A 27184-nucleotide genomic window follows, 5' to 3' on the forward strand; every position below is an offset into this window, starting at 1 on the left:
ATAAAACTGGTAAAATCTGAATAAGGTAGGCAGAGTGCATCAATGGCCATGTCCTGGTTGTGATATTGTGCTGTAGTTAGGCAAGATGTTACCACTGGGGGAAACTAGGTAAAGGGTATAAAAGATCTCTTTGTATTATTTCTTAAAACTGCATGTGAATATGCAGTTATCTCAAAACTTTTAAAAAATTCTCCCAATGTGTAGGTTTTTTAAAAAAAAAAATGGCAGGTTCCAGTTTGAATAATAAATTATATGCTCACCCTCGTTATCATCTCTAATATAAAAAAAAGTTGAAGAAACTGCTGCTGACCGGAAGAAGGTGGAGGAGAGGGGCACTGCTTATGGGAGAAAATTCTGAAGCTAATTACCAAGGTTAAGAGTGACTGGTGAGGTATCCTGCTGAGAGCTGTCCCCTGGAGTCCCCATTAGCATTTTTTGTTTCCAGGAGAAAAGTAGTAGAGAAACTGATTGGACAAGGAGAGGAAAAGAAGAGGGGTCTTGCTACTTCATTGCTGTTTCAAACAAACTTGAGTTTCCTTGACATTCAGAAGAAGTGATGGCACTTGGTCGTTTGGTATTTCTTACCCTGTAGATAGAAAAATACATTTATATGAGAAAACATGGTATAAGCTGAAAAAGAGAAAAGTCAGGAAGGCTCAGAGATCTTGGCGAGAATTTAAACCAGAATCCTTCATTGTAATCTGACCGCAGGATCCTACGGAGAGGATGATCCTGGAAAAGAGATTTACACTGGAATATCTGATGACTTTAGCCAGATCTAAATGATTTTGAGTCATGCTTTCCCATTCCTCCTTCCTTGTCCATAGTCTTTGTTTCCTATTTCTTCTGTTCAGTAAGACCGTTTCTTCTTCAAATGCTTCATAAACTTGGGACCAGCTATGTTGCAATTTTTTTTAAATTATTATTATAATAAGAAGGTCTAGCCTTATTCCATTCTCCTGCCCCAAAGACAGGTACCATTACTGGGACAATTTCTATTTATTTATTTATTTATTTATTTATTTATTTATTTATTTATTTATTTATTTATTTATTTTTAGCAGGGGGAGGGAGGTGATTAGGTCTATCTATTTATTCACTTTTAGAGGAGCTACTGGGGATTGAACCCAGGACCTCGTGCATGCTAAGCATGCCCTCTACCACTTGAGCTATACCCTCCCCCGGGGACAATTTCTAAAGAGAAATATTCCATCAGAACCAACAACCTCCCAAAGACACGATAGCATATTTGTTAGTCTGAAATCTTCGGAAAATCACTTTTCTCCAAAAGTCTTAGACCTCAAATTTCTGTCGTTAACTGAAAAACTCTTTCTCCACGCTGCCTTCTGTATTCAGAACGATTCACATGATGCTGGCATTTGCAATCAGGATATAAGCACGCCTGATCCACTAAGACAACGTGCCGTGTTCGTAGACAGTTACAAGGAGAAAACCATAATTATTTTGATGACAATAACTCAGGGCAATTGTGAAAAGCTCTAGAATATTACATTCCTCTCGGTGAAGCATGAATAATCCATCATTTGTAAATTTTAAGAAAATGTGCTCTTTGCAACCTGCAATTTGCCCTCACACCTGCTCCTCCTCCTCCAACTATTCCCCAAGTCTCTGATGGCATTAGCCACTGTCAGCTTCTGCCTGCCTCAGCACTGCTCAGTGTGAGCCCAGGAGACCTTCACCCAGTCCTACTGCATTCCTAGTTGGTGAGCAATGAGGACCTCTGCCATCAGCAAGTGAGTTGGAGGTTACTGATACAACCATCAATCTAACATCCTGGGGATCTCCAGCTGTCAAATTGAACTTTCCCAGGACTTTTTGCTTTCGCCCAACCCCTTTGGACTGGGCACATCAGATCTCCATCTGCCAGCATGGGGACCAGTCTCTGTGTTTGGTGACTTTTTCATCTTCCCAGAAATCCTCCCACCCACAAACACTTCACACACACACACACACACACACACACATCCTAGGTATAGAAAGGCTCTTATGTTGTTCTCTTTAACGCCCCCTCTCTTGAACCAGGATTTCACACCAAAATTGCTTGTAATACCTGTTAATTAAATTCACTGAAGAAAAGCCATTCCAGACAACACCTAGTGGAACAGAGAAAGGAGTAAATTGCTCTTGCAAATCTGATTCTGCTTATAAACTTGGAAGCCCTAATGGGCTGAGAGAAGAAGAAAACTCATTCATTGGAAAACACTAAATTTACAGCAAGGATACAAGCAAAACCTAAGTACCACCACTGAAAGAAAACCACAAGAGAATAATTCATGGGGCCATACTGATTAAATAAAATGTACCCTGGAGTTCAGACTTCTGGAATAAGTTATTTTCCAAACTGGATAAATGAGATTCTTCCCTCCCACATTTATTTTTCACGTGGAAAAAAAGCACCTTGAGTCAGAAAGTTTGGACAAAGAAAGTGACCTCCTTACTCCACTCCTCCCCCCAAAATAGATATTAACCTGAAGCTGACTAATGCCGGAAGCTGTGGAAAGGAACGGATGTCATGATGGGTATTCCATTCTGCTCACTGCTCACACCCCAGATGGAAGTTTATGCAGGTAAAACATCCAGATTTCCAAATGGCCAGGAAAGAATAGACTCCAAAAGGTGAAGGGTCCCTGTATTCATTGAGAGGAGGAAATTCATAGGGCAGACAGAACTGACCAATATCTCCTCAATCTAGAAAATTCCTAACATAGTCTTTAGCTTTGTTACTGAAGTGTGACATTCTGCCTCAGTTTACAAGCTTATAACTTATCACACTAATTGCCTAGCAGAGCAGACAAGACCTCCTTTGGAGTCTGAAATTATATGGTACAATCTCCAACCAAAAGGCTTGTGGAGAGCCCAAGAATGGCCATTAAGGGATTTCTTAACATTGTAAGTGAAACTTCAATTTCATGTGCATTTTTCTGAGAAAAAGGTCCAAAAGTTTCAGCAGGTTCTCAAAGGAGACCCTTACCCTCAAAGAGATCAAGACCATTAGACCAGCCCTAAAGAGACTCTATGACTCCTCTGTTATCATAGTTTCAAGAAGACATAAACCAGAAACTTGAATTTAAACCTGAGCAAGATCTAAATTCACCTTCAGCTCCAGAGGGAATTTACCCTCTGTCTATACCTCTAGACCCATGAAGGTGACTTCTCTTGACTCCATTATTCTTTATTCTAAGGATACAAAATGAAATGGACATTGGCAGGACCTGGTTTATACCAAATGGGCTCCCAGCACTGCCCTCCCATACTGTGATCTTCCATTTCTCAGAACTCTCTGACTCCAGTGTCACTGGGAGAAATGAAATGATTAAATAAAGGGAAAATGGAGGGGGTTCCTGTGAGGATTTGGAGGAAGGAATAAAGCTGAAAGAGAAAAGACTGGGTGGGAAGGAAGGCATGGGGAGAAGGGAGGAAATGAAAAAGAAAAAAAAAAAAGGAGAAGAAATAAGGAGGAGAAAAGAGATATGGGCTGGGGGCTAGAAAGTGACATGAGATAGAAAAAGAAGACAAAAGGAAGGGAGACCAAGGTTATGAGGAAGAGAATGAGAGTTCTCTGCAAGAAAGGGGAAAAGGTAAAGAGGGTTAGTGGGAGGAAATGAGGGGAAAAAATGAAAGGAGATGAGAAATAGAATGAACAGAGAGATAACAATATTTTTAAATTGTACGAAGCACTCCTAAGCATAATTAACAAGCATGGATATCATCCAGCTGAAAATGGTCCCAATGGCAGTTCCATGGATCCTTTGTAGCCATTGGCTAGAGCCCAGGAGGTCTGCGAGGAATCAGGCAAAGATGCTGCACAGCCTGAGCTGCTGTCCAGGAACCCCTACTCTTCCCTGCTCACTTGGGCTATGTGAGCCCTGGTCATACCAGCCTGTGCCTGGCACCACCCCCACCAAAGCTGGAGGGACAGCTGTATCAGGTTCCTATAGGCTGGGGGAACGTAGGTACAGTCAGGGCAGAGAACAGCCTTGCAAACATGTGCAACAGACAGTGCCTGTCCATGTGTTAGCCCCAGGAAGCACGTGGCTGGGCGGGCCAGTGTGGGTTGATGTAGGAAGGGGCATTTCCCAGCTGCTCTAGGGTTCATCTGCTTTCATATGCATCATGTTTACAAGGTGACTAGCATCCCTATAAAACGGTGTTCAGCGCGTAGCCCACAGATGGATGCTCCAGCGGTAAACAGTAGTGAGACAGGAGAGCAGGGAGCACGGCACAACCATGAAAAGAGTGACACAGCAACTGAGGATAGGACAAAAACTGGTTAAAACCAAGGTGGAAGAAGATTCAACTCCCAGTAGACCTTGAAGCCCAAGATGGCGGGAGAGTTGACTTCCAGTAGAACTTGAGCTTCATCATATGCTCGTTGTACTATATTACCATGGTAAATGGCACTCCCACAGGCGCCATGATAGTTCCAAGGCTGACCATAAAAGGTCAAAAAGTGGGCACTGGCCCAATTCCTGGGAATCCCTGCCCCTTCCCCAAAGTAGTTGGAATAATCCTCCCATTTGTTAGCATATAAAGTTACCAAGCTCATAAAAACTAACAACCCTGCACCTCATGGGCACTCTCCATTGCCTTCGGAGACGGCCTGCACTCTGTCTATGGAATATGTATCTCCCTGAATATATTTGCTTTCACTCTACTATGGCTCGTTCTCGAATTCCTTCCTATATGAAGCCAAGGACTCTCACCTGATGGTGTGTGTGCCAGGGACTCGGCTGGGACCTGGGACACAGCCATCCTCTCATGCCCCATTTTCCTGCAACACCAGTAAGTACTTTATTGGTTGGCACAAGCACCAGGCACTTTAATACATGGTCTATAATCCCAAAGAGCTTGGAGCAGCTATTTTTAGGTTAAGAAGTCATCCGAAGGGCAGAGCTAGGAAGGGGTGGGGATGGGATTCAGTCCTCAACATGGCGGATGGTGAGGCCTGCCTTCTTCTTTTGAGGAGTCAGCCCCACTGAGAGGAGCACCCCATTCATTTGGGTATTGCAGTATAGGCCCCCTTTGTGTTTCAGAATGAGCGCTTATTAGGGCTCAAAGAAGACTGTAAAGTTTCCAAGTCGTGTTGCCACCATTTAAGACGAGCTTAGGAAGAAGAGAATGTAGTGATGGAGGGTATAGCGTAAGTGGTGGAGTGCAAACATGCAGTAGGTCCTGGGTTCAATCCCCAATGCCTCCATTAAGAAAAAGTAAATAAATAGACCTAATGAACTCCCTCCAACAAAATAAAAAATAAATATTAGAAAAAAAGAGAGAAATGTATGCTTTGTTCATGGAAAATACAAATTATTATTTACTTATACCAATAAAATGATTTATCCTGTGGATTTACCCCTTTAAACCCAGAAGCTGAGGGAACCCAGATCTGAAAATCACCAACAAGCCTGCCCCTAAGGCCTGCCTGGCCCCACAAAAGCTCTTGGGACTGGGGGACACAGCTTCTCCCCATTTTCTGCACTAGAGTCACAGCCAGCCTTGACCTGCTGCTCCGAGTTTGCTTGTAGCAGGCAAGTTTACACATTCACTGAATTTTTACTTCAAAACTTTGTGGTTCAAGGGCTCCATCTTGAGGCCTTTTCTGTTTCTCTCAGTGCCTCTGGGTTTGGGAAAAGATGCAGAGGATGATTCGGAATTTTGCTGCACAGCATAGTGACTTCTATTTGCTAAATGCTTTCTTCGGTCTTCAAAGCAAATGACATGGTTTTGAGCAGACACAATGAACTTCCTTTTTTGTTTTTTTAAACATGATGGCTCCTCCTACAAATATATTTATCTTTTAACAATAATCACGTGGTGTAAGTCATTTTTTTATTTGTTTGTTTAAGTTGACAATAAGCTATTTTCTCCAGTTATTGGGAACAGTTCACAGAAGTTACACTATTAGAATTGCTGGGCTCGACAAGAAAGTACAGATGAAATCAACAAACGGGCCTGAGAGTTGAGCCCCCATTTACAATTCTGAGCTCCTTCATAGGGTCCTACTTCCAAGGGATCAACCAGAAACACAGACCATGATTCAGCTTTCCAGATATAGGTGGGCAGGCTTCATGGCAACAAGCCCCTAGATCAATTAAGTGCCTTACTGCACTCCCAGACCCCCAAACCCACTAACGAATCCCTTGTCTTACCAGGCAAGTGCCCTCCCTGTCTCCAAGTCAAGGCTGAGCAGGTGCAAATCCAATATCAGAAACCTTCCCACCGGAGAAATATTCTGAGTCTTTCCAGTTGTGCCTGGGTTTCAGCAGACCCTGGTTTTAGTCCTCCTTGAACACCCCAAGCATCTGTACACTTCCACACCTTCCTCCATGTTGTTTCTTCTGTATGACTTGTCGCTGCTCCGCCCGCCTCCCACTACCGTCTACATTACACTTGTCTTGGTGAACTGCTACCAATCTTTTAAGGCGTATCATTCAAGAAACCTCCTACTCGGCCTCTGCTGGGATAACGACATGCCTCTTCTTGTGTCTTATCATAGGATTACGCTCAACCCTCCATTTGGTACTTTTATCACATTACATCACAGGATAATTTAAAGGTAGTTTTCCCTCACTAAAGTTTGGGCACCTTTGGGTACCGTCTTATTCATTTCAGCATCCCCAGAGACCATCTCAGTGTTCAGCAAACAATGGAGCCATAATATATACCGGAAGGCAGTGATGTCTTATCAAAAGGGGAAATAATATTAACACAATAACCAAATGGTGTACATGATTAAAATATCCGGTATGGGACTGGAAGGAAAAACAGAAAGATGGCCCCCAAAATGTCAAAATTAAAAATAAGTTACTGGGTTCCCTTAAGAATCCTTTCTTCCACCTGCTCTTTTCCCAAACCCCAAATAACTATCCCACAGAAAGGTGACCACTTAATTAAGACTGGTTCTGGACTTTCATGGCTACCTTTTTTTTTTTCAAACAGGGTGGGAGACAAGATAAAGAGAGGAATGAGGGGATTCCCTCCCACCCCTAGTGCTTACTACACACCTCCACCTGGATGTCTCCTAGCCCCTTAAATGAAAGATGTCCAATAGGAAACTCATGTCTTAACTAGATGTGGGCCAACTATGGCTCTTAGGCAGAATGCGGACCACTGTCTGTTTTTGTAAATAAAGCTTTATTTGAAAACAGCCATGAGCATTTGTTTATATATTGTCTATGACTGCTTTCATGCTACAACAGCAGAGCTAAGCAGTTACGGACTTGGTCTGGCCTGCAAAGCCAAAACATATTGGCTATCTGGCCCTTTACAGAAAAAATTTGCCAAGTCCTGGGTTCTTAACCGTCCAGATAGCCCTGCTGGCCGTGTTCGTCATTTTAACAGCTGGCACTGCGATCCAACCAGGAGCCTTTCTCTCCTCTTACTCTCACTCGTGTAGCCAATCAGTTGCCAATCAAAGCACTGTTTCAACCTTCCAAATACTTCTAGAACATTCCTCGCTTTGCATTCACGACACTGGTCCAGAGCAGCAGTCTCTTTCCCCTGAGCTACAACATAGGTGGGGACCTGCTATCCTCATCACCAGTCTGGAATGACCTTCCTAAGCCATAAATTTGTTTGCTATCTAATTAAACAACAATCTTAACTAAATCCCTTTGGTAACCTCCAATTGCCTCCGATAAGGTCTAAAATCCTCAACACGGCCTTCAAAGCCCTTTGTGACCGGGTTCAGTCTTCCTCCCCAGCTCCATTTCCAGAAATATCCTCACTCCTCCCCATAGCCATTGTTTTGTTACAGCCTTTCTTCTCTTCCCACTTCAAGCCACAGTGTGCACACGCTGTTCCTTGGTTTGATTCATTTCCTCTCTTTCCCACACCCTTCACTTTCTGTGTCCAACACCTCCTCATCCTTAAATGTTACTTCCTCCAGAAAGCCCTCCCAAACTGCCCCAGGAGGTTAGGCTTCCCTGCTATACCTTCCCACCCTACATTATTTGTGATAAATACATAATAACAAATGTTTTATATGTTATTATAGTTACATAACAGTCTAAATATAAATAATATATACTTAATGTGTCATATATAATATGTATATTTATATAAAATGCAGTTTATTACAGATTTCAGTTGCCTGACTCTCCTGTTAGGTGCACACTTTGTAAGTGCGCGAGTGGGGTTGTTCATTTTCTTTCCTGTCCCATCCATAGTGAACAACACATGACAAGTACTCGATTCAACAGAAAAAGGAACCTTCTTACCCAGGATCTCCCTCAGCTGCCTGACACCCACTTCCTCCCCTTTGGTAACAACATCTATGGCTGGGGTAACCTCAACAAAGTCATGATCATAACTGTGTATTTCTTTTTTTCAATCCACAGCCCCCTTTTCTCTTGCTCTGCTCTCTATCATGGTGGTTTGAACCGTGCAAATTACACTTTCCAGGCTTCTGGTTAGATTCAACCTGTGGGAGGTCCTGACAAAAGACTGGAGAAAGATGAAAGGAAACACAATATGTTTCTCCCATGCTCGTTCATATTCATTCTCTCTCTCTCTCTCTCTCCTTTGAGTGACATATCCAGCAATGTCTGTGTCTCTTCATGGCCCTAGCTTTTGCTGGGCACCCCTGCCATGATTCCAGCCCCCCAAGGTGACCTGGCTCCTGAGTTCTGCTAATACCATCTTTTCCATTGTCCCTTCAGCTCTGGGGATGCTATTTGGGCTCTTGTAACCCCTTTGTAATTTAATCCCCACTGTCCAATTCCTTTCATTAAACTCTCTGCTATAATTTATTTTTTTTCTAATAGTCTCCAACTGCCATAGTCACTGAAGCTCTTTTTTTACATTTAGAAATCTACCAGACATTTATATATATTGAAGAACATCTATATGAAACACACAAATTTGGGCTAAATCTCACAACAAAGACTGAAATCTGTGGAAAGGGGTCTGCTGAAGAGGGAGTGGAAAAATCCAAGATTTATGGAGAGGAAGAAAGGCCTTGAACAGGCAATCAAGAGAACGCTGCCTTGGGATGTAAAGTATGAACACCAGATTTATTGCAATTGACAGGCTCTCATCTAGAAAGTGGAAATATGGAAAAGGGAAAAGAGGAGGGAGAGAGAGTGGTATTGGGAACAGCTTTTATGGAAATATCAAATTCTTAAACAGATGACTTCAAACTGAGGGGTAATTTTCAGCATGGCACTAGGAAGCAAGACCTAGGCAGAAGTGAAAATGCCATCAACTAAACAGCAAATCTCATTAGACTGTAGGAAACTCTGTTCCCACAGAGAATAATACAGGAGTAATAACCTGCCCCCAAAACAATGTGGAAACCATTCATAAAAGTCTGGAATAAAATAGAGCTTGGTAATCAGCTGAATCTTTGAAAGCCAAAGAATTGCAGGCAGATAATAAATTAAATAACCAGGAAAAAAAATTCATGTACTTGGATTTAGGAAATCAGCTTATTTGCATTTTGACACTGAAAATACTGTTTTTTGAAAAATTTCATTCATTTGGGCCCTAGTAATGTGTGATTTTTAATAATTCCACATAAAGTTGGCTGAAGTTTTATATTTTCACTATTATGAAGAGATTCTCTGGAAAAAATTAAGTGTTTTTTATGATCATAGGCCATTCATTAAACCAATAAACCAGTCAATAAATATTTTTAAATTGCACCCATCATAGAACCTAAATATATAAAATGAATACTAACAGATCTGAAGGGAGAAATGGACAACAATACAATAATAAGAGGTGACTTCAACATCTTACTTTCAGCAATGAGTAGATCAATCAGAAAGAAAATCAACAAGAAAACAGTGGGCTTGAACCATACATTAGATAAAATGGACTTAACAGACATTTATAAAACATTCCATCCAACAGCAGCAGAATACACATTCTTCTCAAGTGCACATGGAACATTCTTCAGGATAGATCAGAAGACATAAACACAAGTCTTAGCAAATTTAAGAAGACTGAAATCATACCAAGTATCTTTTCTGACCACAAGGCTGTGAAATCAGAAATCAACCAGAAGAAAGCTGGAAACTTTACAAGGGGGTGGAAATTAAACAATACAATCCTAAACATCCAATGGGTAAAAGAAAAAATCAAAAGGGAAAATTTGAAAATATAAAAACAAATGAAAATAGAAATACAACACACCAAAATCTATGGGATGCTGTAAAAGTAGTTCTGAGAGGGAAATTTATAGTGATGAACACATACATTAAGAAAGTAGAAATATCTTAAATAAACAACTTGACTTTACACCTCAAGGAACTAGAAAAAGAACAAACTAAGCCTAAATTTAGCAGAAGGAAGGAAATAACCAAGATCGGATCAGAAATAAGTGAAATAGAGACCAGAAAAACAATAGAAAGGATCAGGAAAAAAAAAAAAAAAAAAAACCTCAGGGCTGCCCAATCAAAATATCAAGGTCATTTTTCACAGAACTAGAACAAATAATTTTAAAATGTGTATGGAAACACAAAAGACCCCAAATAGCCAAAACAATCTTGAGAAAAAAGAATAGAGCTAGAGGAATCACACTCTCTGACTTCAGACAGTACTACAAAGCTACAGTAATCAAAACAGTATGGTACATGGCTAATAGGCACTTGAAAAAATGCTCAGTATCGCCAATTATCAGAGAAATGCAAATCAAAACCACAATGAGTTATCACCTCACACCAGTCAGAATGGCCATCATTCAAAACTCCACAAATGATAAATGCTGGAGAGGGTGTGGAGAAAAGGGAACCCTCCTACACTGTTGGTGGGAACGTAGTTTGGTGCAGCCATTATGGAAAACAGTATGGAGATTCCTCAACAAACTAAAAATAAACTTACCATATGATCCAGCAATCCCACTCCTAGGCATATATCCACAGGGAACCTTAATTCAAAGAGACACATGCACCCCAATGTTCATAGCAGCACTATTTATGATAGCCAAGACATGGAAACAGCCTAAATGTCCATTGACAGATGACTGGATAAAAAAGTGGTGATATATTTATATAATGGAATACTATTCAGCCATAAAAAAGAATGAAACAATGCCATTTGCAACAACATGGATGAACTTGGAGAATGTCATTCTAAGTGAAGTAAGCCAGAAAGAGAAAGAAAAACACCATATGATATCACTTATATGTAGAATCTAAAAAAAAAGAGACAGAGAGACAAATGAACTTATTTGCAAAACAAAAACAGACTCACAGGTATAGAAAACAAACTTACGGTTACCAGGGGGGAAAGAGGGTGAGAAGGGATAAATTGAGAGTTCTAGATTTGCAGATACTAACTAATATACATAAAATCGATGAACAACAGATACTAACTACTATATATAAAATAGATAAACAAGTTTATACTGTATAGCACAAGGAACTATATTCAATGTCCTGTAGTAACCTGTGGCGAAAAAGAATATAAAAATGAATATACGTGTGTTCCTATATGACTGAAGCATTGTGCTGTACACCAGAAATTGACACAACATGGTAAACTGGCTATACTTTAATTAAAAAACCAATATGGTACACAAAAAACCATAACAATAAAGAAAATATTCATAAATTTGATTACATTAATATTAAGAAGTTATGGTCCTCAGAAGACACCATAGAGTGAACATTTCAAGATGAAGAAGAGGAGAATATATTTGCAACTCATTTAAACATAAAGGAGTGGTATTCAGAATATATAAGGAACTCATATAAATCAGTAGGGAAAAGACAGGCAACCTAATAGAAAAAAAAAAATGGGCAAAAGATTTGAACAGATACCCCTACAAAATAGTGAATCCAAATGGCCAATAACCATATGAAAAGGTCTTCAGCCTCATTAGTAATCAGACAAATGCACAGGCAAATCACAAGAACTACTGCTACACACCTACCAGATTGGCAAAAGTTAGCAAATATATTAATGCCATGTTGAAATGTTCGGAAGAAATTCAGAACTGAATTTCTCACACTGGGGTGGGAGTGTAAATTGGAACAAACACTTTGAAAAATACTTCAGCATTATCTCGAGATATACACAGTGACCGAGTAATTGCACTAGAGTTAGAGCCTAGAGAAACTCATGCACATGTGTACAAAGACACCTTTTTTTAAAAAAAAACCTCATACCAGCAATGTTTGTAATTGTCCCAAACTGGAAACAATCCAAATGTCCCTCAACAGTAGAATGAATAAACAGTGGTGATGTGTTCATGCAGCGGGATACAACACTAGGAGGAAAATGAGCACAGGATGGCTGCAGATAAAAATGCCAATTAATCTCATGAACATAACGTTGAGTGAGAGAATCAAGGTACAAAAGAATGTATTACATGGTGGGGAAGGTATAGCTCAGTGGTAGAGTGCGTGCCTAGCATACATGAGGTCCTGGGTTCAATCCCCAGTACCTCCATTAAAATAAATCAATCAATAACCTAATTACCTCCTCCCCCCCAGGAAAGTTAAAAATAAAAATAAATAAAATAAAAAGACACTATTTCCCACAGAGTAATTCTATCTCCATAAAATTAAAAAATAGAAAAAAACTAAATGATAATAGGTAGAGATATATACTTAGGTGATAAAATTGCTTTAAAAAAAAAACAACAAAGTGATTATCATAAAATTCAGGATAGTAGTTAGAGAGATGTGATCAGCGAGGAACCCATGGGAGGCTAGGGGTGTTGCAAATATTCTATTCTTTCACCAGTGTTCACTTTTTAGTAATTTATCATAGTGAACATTTCCATTCCATAACTTTTCTCTGAGTTTGTACTACCATAAAAAGTTTTTTTTAAATGCACACACACGCGAAATCCCAATTATGATATAAATGTATAAAACCTGCTTAAAGGATGCAAATCAAACTGACAATAGTGGTGGCCTCTGGGAAAGGAAGGAAGACGAGGGCCAGGCTTTGGGGAAGGAAGTGGCCAAAGGGGACTTTGTTTTTCTTTATTTGGGGGGAGATGACTTTGTTTTTCATTAAATTAATTTTAATTTAAAACTCACATTATTCATATACACTTGTGTAATTGAAGGTAAGTTTTGATGGATGTACGAAAACAAAGAAAAAGAAAAACAAAAAGTGGGTTTCGTTCTAAAGTTTTAAAATTTTATAAAATCCTTTGTACACACAACCTACAAAAACACAGACACATCTGGAAGAAAACAAATCAAGATATTTGTTTATCTCTCAGTCATGGGACTGAGGATGGTCTTTTTTTTTTTTTTTTTTTTTTTCTGTTTTTCCGGTACTTCTTAAGCATTTTAGAACAAATCCATGTAAACTTAAGTTAGAAAAAATTGCAAGAATCAATAAGAAAAAATATAAACTCTCTCATAGAAAATGGGTCAAGGACCAACAACAGGCATTTCAGAAAAGAAAAACTTCAAATGACCCATCATACGTGGAAATTTAAATTAAAACGAAAATGTCTTTTTTTTAACCCAGACAGGCAAAGATTAAAAATATTGAGACTATCCAAAGTTGTCTAGGGTGTGAGAACAATTTCATATGCTTCTTAGCAGAGGTCCAAATGGAAGCAGCCTTTCCAGTGATCGTCCATTTAGTCTTTTAAATATCTGCATCCTTTGACCCAGGAATTCCACTTCTAGAAAATTATCCTAAAAAGGTAGTCAAGATGTACAAAATGGTTTACATTCAAGAATGATCATAGCAATATTATTATTTAACACCAAATGTTTGAAAACAAGATAAACGTACAAATAGAGAACTGGTAAAAAGAAAGATGCACACACACACACACACACACACACACACACACACGCACAAGCTATACCATTATGCTATTTAAATTAGAAAGCATTTTCACAAACATTTAATAATATGGGGAAATACTAAAGATATAATATTAAGTAAATAAAGGAGGACATGCAGAAATACTCCAATTTGATTCCAGGTTCAAAAATTAAAATTCAAAGGGTGTATGTGTCTGAGGGTAAGAATGTAAGTGAATGTGTACATAGTAAAAAGGTCTAGAAAGAAATACAATGGAATATTAACAGCAGTGTTAGTGGGTGCTTTTTATTTTCATCTTTGTGCTTTTCTAGATCTCCAGATTCTCTTCGATGAACCCATTAGAAATAAACACATTTTTTATCATTTAACTAAAGAGAAATTGTCAAAAGAAACTAATATTAATTGAATCTTATAAAAATATGTTAATATCCTAGGGGATTCGCATGGTCTTCTTCAAATCTTTTTTTCCCATTTTTTTAAATTGAAGTATAGTTGATTTACAATGTTGTATTAGTTTCTGGTGCAAACACATTTTTAAATGTTTAAAACTTTAGAATAAAACTGACCGTGATGCAGCGGTCTGATGATTTCTTTTGTAAAAATTACTTCTGACATTCTAACTACTTTCGTGCCTCCCTCCAGCCAACTCTGTAATTCACTCTGATCTCACCCGGAGCCTCTTCCTCGCTCTGTAAATCTTGCACTGGCTTTTAGCCAAGAGCAATAAAACCTGACCTGACCTGATCTGAAAGTTCAGTCCGTGGTAACAAAAAGATTTTATATCGTTACTCTGCTAAATGCTCCTTCCTTCCTACCACAAACCCTGCTATTTTTGAACTGCTGTCCACATTCCTAAATTATGTTGACCATCAGGGACTCATGGGCCAACTGTTAAGATATCTATCGATCTGAACCTGCCATGCCTGTTAACATTAGCATGTCATGAAATATATATATATATATATATATATATAAAATAATCACCTCGCCGGAGCTCTCTTTTTGCAAATGCTACGAACTCTAAAGACAGAATTCATCTCTTATTTTCAGCCACGATTCCTGACCATGTTAAATACAACAGCGATTATTAGCTGTAATTCACTAAGCACTCACAAGTATTTATTGAGGGTCCTAGGCACTCAGTATACATCAGTGAACAAAAAGAGATCTCTGCCCTCGCGGTGCCTACATTCTAGTCAAGGAGACAAATTATAAAGAAACAAAAAAGGAAATCAACAGTATTATGTGTTAGCCCGTGATTAATGCTATGAAAAAATAGAGCAAGGTAAAGGAGATCTAGAAGTGTAGAGGGTGGGGCATGGTTTGTAAGCAGAAGTAGAGGACAAGGCTTATTGACAAGGTGAGTATGGGATGTCCAGATTCCCCTTCGAGGAAGGAGTTGTTGCCCCGGCTTCTGGAAATGCTGACAACCCCAACAGGGATTGCTTCAGCTGACCTTGCCTCACCCAAGGTCAACCCTAATCAAAGACTGCCCAACGGAGGACAATTCTGATGGCCATCTTGGCTCCAGAGCTCACTGTAGGACCGGTTGAGGGTCATCAGGCCAGCTTCACATCTTGGCTCCTCCCTCTGCTCCTTCTCCTCCCTTCCATGCATGTTGATACCAAGAGCACTCCCTAGTAAACATCCGACATGCCAAGCATCATCTCAGAGTCTGTTTCCCTTAGTACCCAACCCACAACAGTGATATTTGACCAAAGGTTTGAAGGAGATAAAGGCATGGCATGAATCATACACAAATCTTGAGGAAGAATATTCCAGAGGGCACAGCCAGTGCAAAGGACCTGAGGCAGAAGAATGCCAGGAAGGGTCAAAGAATAGGAAGACCAATGAGGTTGGAGTGGAGTGTGTTTCAAGGAATTAGCAGGAAATAAAGATTTGGCTTTTACTCAACATGAGATGGAAAATCAAGGGAGGATTTCGACTACAGGTATGACATGATCTGACTTTCTAAAAAATTACCCTAGCTGGGGGAGAGTATAGGTCAGTGGTAGAGCGCGTGCTTAGTAGCATGAGGTCCTGAATTCAATCCCCGGTGCCTCCATTAAAATAAATAAGTAAATAAGTAAACCTAATTACCTCCCCTGCAAAAAAAAAAAAAAACAATAAATAAAATATTTTTTAAAAAATCACCCTAGCTGCTCTCTGCTGTGTAAAGAACACACTGTAGAATACAATATGGAAGCAAGAGACTAGTTAGGAGGCTATCAAAGTAATCCAGGGGTGAGCAATGATGGTAGCTTGGTCCACGGAGGTGGTGGTGAAGGTAGAGAGAAGTGGTCAGATTCTAGAGACATTCTAAAGGCACAGCAAGGTTTCCAGGATTTCCCAATGGACTGGATGGAGAATTTATAAGAAAGAGCAGAGTACGTGTTCGAGCATGTTAAACTTGGGATGTTTAAGTGGAGATGTTTATTATGGTTCATAATAGAATTTTAGCCTTCAGAAAAGAGGCTGAGAGCCAGGAATCCCGCTCCTGGGCATATATCCAGAAGGAACCCTACTTCAAAATGACACCTGCACCCCAATGTTCACAGCAGCACTATTTACAATCGCAAGACATGGAAACAGCCTAAATGTCCATCGACAGATGACTGGATAAAGAAGAAGTGGTATATTTATACAAGGAAATACTATTCAGCCATAAAAACCGACAACATAACACCATTTGCAGCAACATGGATGTTCCTGGAGAATGTCATTCTGAGTGAAGTAAGTCAGAAAGAGAAAGAAAAATACCATATGAGATTGTCATATGTGGAATCTTAAAAAACAAAAAAACATTAATACAAAACAGAAACAGACTCACAGACATAGAATATAAACTTGTGGTTGCCAAGGGGGCGGGGGGTGGGAAGGGATAGACTGGGATCTCAAAATTGTAGAATAGATAAACAAGAGTATACTGTATAGCACAGGGAAATATATACAAGATCTTGTGGCAGCTCACAGCGAAAAAAAAATGTGACAATGAATATATGTACGTTCATGTATAACTGAAAAATTGTGCTCTACACTGGAATTTGACACAACATTGTAAAATGACTATAGCTCAATAAAAAAATGTTAAAAAAAAAAAAAAAAGAAAAGAGTCTGAGAGACAACATTGTATTTAAACCCACGCACCATTTGTCTTTAAGCAAGGTAACCATACATCCTGGTGTGCTCAGTAGAGACCAAATTTACATCTATTGTCCCAGGGTAAAGATTAACAACATCCCCTTCAGCTTTCAAGTATATCTTGGTTTGGACAATAAACGAAAAGGTCACCTTGTTAATAGCATTTTGATGGTAGAATCTGAGCCTTATTCATCCATGCAACTCCCATAGTGCCTAGCGCAGTGCCAGGCACATAGTAAGTGATCATAAACATGTAATGACAAGTTGTGACCTAAGTATTTTTAAGTATTAAGTATTTTTAAGTATTAAGTATTAAGAAGTGTGTGTGACTTCCCTTTGCTGAGAGAACGTGTCTTGTCCTAAAAGCAAGGAAAAGCTTAGAGACTGAGTAGGACAGAATCACCCTTTTCCCTTCTCCCGTCCATCAGACGGATGCCTCACAGACCACATGGAATGACACTCTGGGACCCCTGATATAGCTCCAATAACTAATTGGAAGATGAGTTCCCTCTGGCAGAGGAAAGAGTCCTTGGACTCAGAATCAAGAGACAGGGACTCCAGTTTCAATTTGGCCCTAATAAGAAATTCTCATACTGGTTCCAGACTACATCCTTTTACATTCACAGGTGACTTCAGGTGAGACAGGTCGCTTCTATGCGCCCTCATCTGAAGATGGGGAGGCTAGCGCAAGGTCATCTCCTAGGCCCCTCCTAGCTCTCAGAATCAGGGCTGACCCAGACACTATTCTAAATTAATACAGATCACATCAGTGTCTATTCCTGCTTTCAGACTTCTGAGCCAAAACACAATGGACAAGGCCGGAATAACTAAATCACCATTTCAACAGGTTTGAAATCCTAGGAGACTGTTCTAATAAAAATGTTCAGTCTAGGGAAACAGCTGCCCAAGAGAAGACTCACTTCTTTGGTGCTTGGCATGATTCCTTATTACAAAGGTTCTCCAGCTTGAGTGAGCGTGAAGTCACCTGCTGGGCTTGTGAAACTACAGTCAAAATGCAGTTTCTGATTCCCTAAGTCTGGGTTAGGTCTTGAAAATATACATTTCTAACAAGTCCCCAGATGCTACTGCTGCTGGCAGTCCAGGAACCACACTTGAAGGGCCTTATTACATTGTGGCTCATCGAAAGCAACTTTGAGGAGAAAAGAAAGAAATTCTTTAAAATAAAAACAAACACAGATGTTCAAAATAAAAGAGCTCTAGAAGCAGGCTTTTATTTCAGACTTTGTCTGATACCATCTTCTGGTTCCCTTCTCACATATCCTCTTGGTGGGGACCTGTGTTCACTGGTTACACTGATTCCAGCTGGGAAAGGATGTCTTTCTTCAGAGGAGTCTGGTTTTCCTCCTCCCTCAGCTCTTATGTGTTAATCCTAGGTCTCATTAGCCCTTGGAATGCATCCCAGTTTAGCATCAGCTGCAAATTTAATTAATGTCCCAAGTAATCCTTCTTCACAGCACAGAAGAAGATGCTCATGAAAGCAGGGGCAAACCTAGTCTCCCTATTCCTCCTGCTCTTACCTGCCGTTATCAGCCCTCATTCCTAGTATCCTAGCTGTTGTTAGCGAATTCCCAGCTCCAATCCAATAGGAATCCCATTTGTAGAGGATGCCATTTCTCATTCTTTACATCAGCTGGACATCTGTGATTTGATAAGACTCTGATTTGAAGTGGAAGTTTCCACCCTGGTTTACTCCTGAGGTATACAAGCTATTCGCCACTGTTTACTTCACCCTTCACCCCCAAAAATATTCTAAAAAGAGGAGGAAGGGTATAGCTCAAGTGGTAGAGCACATGCTTAGCATGCACAAGGTCCTGGGTTCAATCCCCAGTGCCTCCTCTAAAAATCAGTAGATAAACCTAATTACATCCCCCTTCAAAGAAAAAAATTTTAAAGAGGCCCCTGATGTGACCATCTGACTATCAAACAAGCCAGTCACAAAAACCTGCTACCCATACGCATATTCACATTCACTATCAAAACTTCCAGAGCCCCAGAATCGCCTACGAGCCAATGTAGGAAATGATCAGCTTCAGAAACAAGTGGAGTGCAAGCATGCAATGTAGGGATATATTAGGAGCACCCCTCTGGGGGTAATTGACCCCAAAGACCCCACCGAATCACCCACGTGGGATCTTTACTGACACAAAGCACCCAGCCTACTCCCTCCCCGTCCACCCCCGTATCAAAGCTACCAAAATCAAATTCACTCTCACACAATTTAGCATTTCATCTTGTTCAAATCCATGGGGGTTAACAATAACATTCTTTTAAGGCTCTCACATTAGAACAGTGCTCTCAACGTTGGCAGCTCCGTAGAATCACTCAGGGAGCTTTATAAATCTTTAAGCCCAGGCCACACTCCACACTAATTAAATCTAAATCTCTTTGAATGGAACCCAGGCATCAGAATTTTTTTTTTTAACTCCCTACTCAACTCCATGCGCAGCCAAGGTTAAGAATCACTGCATTCGAGTGGATTTGCACAACTTTATTCATTCTAACCCTCACCCAAGGCGCTGCTCCTCACTGAGGAATTGGGAGATTTAATTGGGGAGGATGATTTTTCATTGAAGGAGAACTCTTAGGAGAAGGGTAAGACCAATGAGGACACATGCTGGGCTAGAGAAAAAGGGAAGGGGACTAGGAGGTGCCAGTGGTTGCAGGGAAGGCATTAAAGCATATCAGGCCAAGGGAGAAGTATAGCTCAGTGGCAGAGCACAGCTTAGTATGCACAAGGTCCTGGGTTCGATCCCCAGTACCTCCATTTATATATATATTAATTATATATTAATTAAAATTATAAATTAAAAATTATATATTAATTAACATAATAATACATTAATACATATTAATATAATATAAATATAAATATATTAATAAATATATTCATATATCAAATATATTGATATAATATATTAATAAATATAAAATTAGTAATAATTTATAATAATATAATAATACCTCTGATAATAAATATAAATTACATTTTTATTAATAAATAAAATAAAAATGTGTTAATAAATATTAATATATTAATAAATAAAATATATTAATAAAGTTATATATATATTTTAAGAATCCAGGAGTATTTCAACCACAGCCTTAACTGTAAACTTCTAAGTCTGAACTGCTTTTTGCCCTTCCATCTGCCTCAGCCGGTGGAGCCAGGAGCTCATGGGTGCCAAGCTGATTGTTTGCTCCCTGGGTAAGTTAGTCACCCCTCAGGCCACCCCTTTGGCTCCGGTCACTGCTCTCATGAGTGGTGACTGTTACTCGCAAAGAGAACTGAGGAAGGAATTGTAGCTGATCCAGCACATTGAGACCCCAGCTCAAACAACATCCCAAGTGCAGGCCCCTGGTAAACCCGTCACGTCAACTTCAAAGACAAAGCTAACTTGTTCATTCATTCATTTGGCTGTGTCCTCTCTGTTCAAAGATAACTCTGCCTTCCAGCTCATTTCCCTTAGGATCATCCTCCCAACAGCCAGCCTCCTAAAATCACTACCTCTGAGGTCCCATCAGCACTGCTTTCTTTGCGTTCCTGTTATGAATTGAATTTTGTGCCCCTAAAATTCACGTGTTGACATCCTATCCCCCTACACCTCGGAGTGTGACCTTGTTTGCTGATGTAATTAGTTAAGATGAGGTCATACTGGAGTAAGGTGGACCTTTAATCCAATAGGATTGGTATCTTTATAAAGAAGGGAAATTTGAAGACAGAGACACAGAGAGAGAATGCCGTGTGTGAGGTTAAGGGCAGAAATCAGAGTGATGCTTCTATAAGCCAAGGGATGCCAAAGATGGCCAGCAAACCACCAGAAGCAAGGGAAGAGGCATAGAACAGATTCTCCCTCACAGCTCTCAGAAGGAACCGATCCTGCTGACACTCAGGCTACTCGTCTCCAGAACTCTGAGAACATCCATTTCTGTCTGTGGTGCTTTGTTACAGCAGCTCTTAGCAAACTAATCCAGTTTCATTTCCAAACCGACCCAGAGAAGTTTGTCTTAAGTGACTGTCAATGGTCAGAACATTCCGGTTGTTCTTCGGAAGAAGGCTTTCTTCTATTTTCTTCAGAGCACTTCCATGAACTTTTACTTAATTTACCTGTTTATGCGTTTATGGTCTATCTTTCCCCCACTTCTCAAGGCTGAGCTCCCTGAGAGGTAGTGTAGCCCCGCAATTGGGAGCTCCACCTCAGAAGCCAGACTGGGTTGAGTACCGGCCCATTGCTAACTCTGTGACCTTGAGGGAAGGTTATTTAAGCTTTCTGTGCCTCAGTTTCCTCATCTGTAAAATAGGGGTTATATCAGGTTCTGCATCAGTTTCTGGTAAAGATTAAGCAAGACAGTTTGTCTTGGAGACATTATAAACACTATGCAAACGTTAACTGTCTCTACTGAGAGCAGAAGCATTGACAACTGCATTCAGCCCTGGACATCCAATGTCATTAACAGTGCCTGGCACGTAGCAGGTGCTCAAGAAATATTTGTTGGGGGACTGCACATTTGACTCCAATGGATTAGTATACGCACCATTCAGCCTTGCAAAGGATTTCTTGCTCACTTATCCTTGAAGACTAACAATTTAGGTTGAACAAGTAGCAAAGACCATGAATTACTATCTATATGTCCTCTTAATTTTGAAGGGGCTAGAAAATCTATGTTATAGGCTATTTCATTTTTTTTCAAATATTTGCAAATTTTTTTAATGGCTGCCTTTTTGAGATTTCCCTTGCTACTCAAATTTCTATTCAAATCAGCCTAAGTGTGCTTAAATATCTTTTTCCCGAAATTCCTAGCTGAAGTATCATTCAATTAATTTCCCATGGTGATATAAGTAACTTGACTGGTTGAGTCAAAGCATACACATTATCTAGTAAGAGAAAAGCGAAAAAGGGAAAGAAAGGGTGGGGCTACAGCTCAGGGGTAGAGTGTATGCTTAGCATACATGAGGTCCTGGGTTCAATCTTTTTAATTTAAAATTTTAAATTATTATTTAAAAAGATACATACCCCAATCTTCATAGCAACACTATTTATAATAACCAAGATATAGAAACAACCTAAATGTCCATCGACAGATGAATGGATAAAGAAGATGTGGTAGATATATATTATATATACAATTTTAAAAAATGTTAAGGCAAAGAAAAAGGTCAAGTTTCATAAAAATCTCCCACTGTCCTTTCTCCCAGAGCAGGCTGGGCAGAAGCATGCCGGAGCACCCTGTTGGGGTACCTGTGAGGAGAAAAAACCTTGTTTAGAGATGTAACTGGAAAAGCCCACTTCAGTTTCGGTTGCTACTGGTTCAAGCTAAATTTATAATGGATTAATAAAAATGTTCCCCAGACCTTCCCGCCCTCCCTCTCAAATGTGGGGTCATGCATAATCACACGCTGAGGAAGAAAGAAAGCATTTCTTAACACACACAAACAAGCAAGCATTTCAGCCCCTTTGAATCACCTAGCCGAAAAGAGATGGGGTGGAGGACTACAAAAATAGCTCTGAAGCTATTTCTATGAACATGGAAGTCATAACTCATGGCCACTGAATTTTGCAAACCCTGGATGTTCCGGATGCTCTCCGCAACGTTGCAACCCATGTTGGCCACTGATTCCTGCTCAGACCCCCTCTCAACATCTCAGCAGCCCTTTCTCATGCTAATATGCCACCAGGCCCTGGAGCTGCTGAGCTGGGCCCCCTTGATGAGTTCAGAGTATTATTCACTGACTGCACGATTTGCTCAGCACCCAGGGCCAAGAGCTACGCGCTGCAGAGAGCAGGAACACAGTGGTAAAGTGAAGAAAAAGATACATGTCAGAGGTGTCAGGAAAATTGGTGAACCTTCCAGCTGCTCCAGAGTAACAGAGTTGGGTGAGGGGAGGTGGGGAAACAGCAAGGGAGGTTGGGATAGGAACACAAGAGTTATAGAAACTAACTGAAACCCTGAAAATGGGACTTGGTTTCCACTTCTCTGTACGACTGCAAAGCAGGTCCAGTGTTATCATCCTATAAATACTGCATTTCTGAGGGGGTCACATGGGTGTGTCCATCTTGGCCACTTGAGTCATAGATCTCTATGACAAAAAGCTCAATCCCCCTGAAATGGCTTCCTAGAGGCAAGATGAGGAGGATAAGAGGTGAGTGGCCTGTCAGGGGGCGGGGGGTGGGGGCGGGCATGAATGTGAGACAGGAGGGAAGGGGGCAGGACACAGCCATTAAAAGAATGACACAGCAGTTAGCACCAAAATGGTGGAAGAGTCAACTCCCAGTTGACCTTGAGCTTCAATATACGCCCATTACAATACAATAGCATGTTAAATGGTACTCCCACGGGTGCCATGACAGTTCAAGGCTGACCATAAAATGCCAAAGGGTGAGTGATGGCCCAATTCCTGGGAATCCCAGCCCTTTTCCCAAAGTAGTTGGAATAATCCTCTCACTTGTTAGCATGTAAAGTTACCAAGTCCATAAAAACCAACAACCTCGCACCTCATGGCTTTTCTCTTGCCTTTTGAAATGGCCTATACTCTGTCTATGGAGTGTGTATCTCTCAATAAATCTACCTTCACTCTACTATGGCTTGCTCTTGAATTCTTTCTTGTGTGAAGCTAAGGACCCTTGCTGGGTGGGGCTCATCCCAGGGTCTCAACCGAGACCTGGGACACAGTCATCCTCTTGCAGCCCCCCATTTTCCTGTATCAAAGGGGCCTTCCAGAAGAAATGAGATGATTTTAACCAAGAGAGTATAACAGAAGTGATACCATGTGACTTGCTAAGTCATGAAAGGCTGGGTAGGTTCTGTTTCATTCTCATGGAACACTTACCTCCAAGTGCTCCTTCTTGTAACCCAGTTGCCAGGCTGTGAGAAGTTCAAGCCACATGGAGAGGCCATATGGAGGTGCTCTGGGGAGCAATCCCATCCTTCTGCTATCCCAGCCCAGGAGTCAGACACGTGAGTGAAGAAGCTTCTAGATAATTCCAGCCCCCTGCCCTTCAAGTCACCCCAGTCTTCCACATCTTCCCAGCTGAGACCCCAGATATCATGGAGCAGAGATGAACTGTCTCCACTGTGCCCTGATTGAATTCCTGACCCACAAAATTTGTGAGCATAATAAAATGGTTCTTGCCTTATGCCACTAAGTTTGGGATGGTTTAAACAGAACAGATAAGTGCTATATTGGTAGATCCATTTTATAGATGAAAAAACTAAGGCATGGAAAGTTTAAGTGACTTTCCCAAGTCAAACAGCAGTTGTGATCCAAACCTAATGAGAGTCTGTGTTCTTAACCTCTACGCTATACTGTAGAGAGATAACCAGCCTTCCCCCTTGGGTCCTCGTCTATCTTCCTGTTACTATCCAATTTCATTTTTTTATTGAAGTATAGTTAGTTTACAATGTCGTGTCAGTTTATGGTGTACAGCATAATAATTCATACATGAACATACATATATGTGTTTTCATATTCTTTTTCATTATAGGTTACTATAAGATATTGAATATAGTTCCCTGTGCTATACAGTAGGCCCTTGTTGTTAATCTGTTTTATATATAATAGTTAGTATCTGCAAATCTCCAACTCCCAATTTATCCATGAGTTTGTTTTCTGTCTGTGAGGCTGTTTCTGTTTTGTAATAAGTTCATTTGTGTCCTTTTTTTTAAGATTCCACATGTGCGTGATATCATATGGTATTTTTCTTTCTCTCTCTGACTTACTTCACCTCGTATGACAATCTCTAGGTCCATCCATCTTGCTGCAAATGGCATTATTTATTCTTTTTTATGGCTGAGTAGTATTCCATTGTATAGATATATACCACATCTTCTTTATCCAGTCATCTGTCAATGGACATTTAGGTTGTTTCCCTGTCTTGGCTATTGTAAATAGTGCTGCTATGAACATTGGGCCAATTACGTTATTTTTCAACAAAGAATCCTCCTGACAAAGGCCTGATCCTGTTCTTGGCACCATCACAAAAGCCCAAGGAGAAAAGAAGAGTCCCACCCAAATTCAGGCTTCCAAGCTGGAAAGAGGAGTATTTCCAGGTCCTAACACCCACCCCCCTCTTCAATGGAACATCAAGTCTCCTTCCCTCCCCCCCACAACCCCCTGCTCCTGGAGGCTGACTCCATAACGAAGGCCTTAGGGCCAGAGGCAAGGCCTTCAGTCTAGCACACTGGGTAGGAGGGATCTGTTGCCCTCCCATGTCCACTGTGCACTTCCCTGCACACCAGGTCTCTAGCCTCCTCCTGCCAAGCACTGAGGAACAGGCCACTTCTATAATGGACTCTCCTGCCCTCCTCTGGCATCCTAGACTTCCCACTGATGACTCCATGGGTGACCAGAAACCTATGTTACTTAGGGCTCTTTGTCCCCTGGAGGTCACATGTCCACAATAAGAGATTTTTACAGGAAGGAGAGGGACTCAAAGGAGCTGGGGTGGGAAGTGGAAGGAGCTTGAAACCTAGGAGGAGAGAGAGTGAGTAAGGGAGGACTTCCTGTTTGCCCCAGGCTTAAAATGATTTGGGGTCCCACTTTAAGAAAAAAGTTACAAACACAAAATTAGTTTGGAAAGTGGATAGTTATTTAAAATGAGGAAGAAGTCAAAGTGAAGTACAAAATTTAAAAGGTTAATAAGTCCCACAATATCAATGCCATAAAATAAAATTTAAAAAACCATAAAATTTTTATTGAATACATTTTATATGTAACATTGTATAAGTTTAAGGTGTATAGCATGTTACTTTGATGCATTTATATATTGTGATAGTATCGCTGATTTACTGATAATAATCAGATTACATAGTTATAGTACAAGGCTTGTCTACTACTAGTTGCAAGTGTATACTCTTAAACACCATCAATTTTACCCCCTCATCCCCTGGTAGTCACCATTTTACCCTCTGTGTTTTACAGGTTTAACTTTTTTAGGTTCCACATATAAGTCAGATCATACAGTATTTATGTTTCTCTCTATATATCACCCTTAGCATAATGTGCCCAAGTCCATCCATGTTCCTTTCTCATGGCTGAATAACATTTCATTGTGTATATATGTACCATATCTTTTCTAGCCATTCATCCATTTATGGGCATTTGGGTTGTTTCAATATCTTGACTATTATGAACAATACTGTGATAAACATGGGAATGCATGTAACTTGTTGAAATCCTGTTTTCATTTTCTTTGGGTATATACCCAAAAAACGGAATCGCTGGATCATGAGGTAGATCTAATTTTTAATTTTTTGAGAAACCTCCATATTGTTTTCCATAGTGGTTGGACCAACTTACATTCCCACCGATGATGTGTAAGTGTTCCCTTTTCACCACATCCTCGTCAGCACCTATTGTCTCTTGTCTTCTTGGTGATAACCATTCTAACAGCTATGAGATGATATCTCATTATGGTTTTTATTTGCATTTCCCTGATGAATAGTGATGTTACGCAACTTTTCTTGTATCTGTTGGCCTTTTTCATCTCCTCTTTAGAGAAATACCTATCTAGTTCCTCTGCCCATTTCTTAAATGGATTGTTTGCTTTTTGGTACTGAGTTGACTGAGTTCTTTATATATTTTGGATATTAACCCTTTATCTGATATATGATTTGCAAAAATTTTTTCCCATTCTATAGGTTGTCTTCATTTTGTTAATTTTTTCTTTTGCTTTGCAGCAGCTTTTGAGTTTGGTATAGTCTCATGTATTGATTTTTTCTTTTGTTGTTTGTGCTTTTTGCATCATGCCCCCCAAATTATCATCAAGACCAATATCAGTGAGCTTCTTCCCTGTGTTTTCTTCTAGGAGCTGTATAGTATCAAGTCTTATGTCTTGGATCCATTTTGAGTCAATTTTTGTGAGTGGTGTGAGGGAAGGGTCTAATTTCATTGCTCTGTTTCTCCAGTTTTCCCAGCACCATTTGTTGAAGAAACTATCATTTCCCCATTGAGTACTCTTGGCTCCCTTATCTAATATTAATTGACTGTATATGCCAAGGTTTAATTCTGGGCTGTCTATTTTGTTCCATTGGCCTGTGTGTCTATTTTCGTGCCAGATTCATGCTGTCTTTACTATGTTTACTATGCTTTGTAGTATAGTTTGAAATCTAGATGATTTGGAGCAGTTCTCAGCTATTATTTCTTTAAATACACTCTCTGCTCCCTTCTCCCTCTCTTCTTTTTCTGGGATACCCATTATTCTTATGTTTTCTAGTGGAGTCAGATAGTTCTTGTAGACTTTCTTCCTTTTTTTAAATCTTT

The 27184-nt window shown here is 40.1% G+C and overlaps 1 long non-coding RNA gene across 1 annotated transcript in view; it reads right to left on the bottom strand.

Annotated features, from left to right (window-relative positions):
- Window positions 1-492: 492 nt before the first annotated feature.
- Window positions 493-27184, bottom strand: part of LOC135320274 (uncharacterized) — a 123916-nt gene continuing 97224 nt past the window's right edge. Inside the window, exon 4 of the long non-coding RNA XR_010379519.1 lies at window positions 493-586. This is a non-coding gene — a long non-coding RNA (uncharacterized LOC135320274). The remainder of the gene's footprint in view (window positions 587-27184) is intronic.

The sequence above is a fragment of the Camelus dromedarius genome, chromosome X, assembly GCF_036321535.1.
Source record: "Camelus dromedarius isolate mCamDro1 chromosome X, mCamDro1.pat, whole genome shotgun sequence".
NCBI classification, from domain to species: domain Eukaryota; kingdom Metazoa; phylum Chordata; class Mammalia; order Artiodactyla; family Camelidae; genus Camelus; species Camelus dromedarius.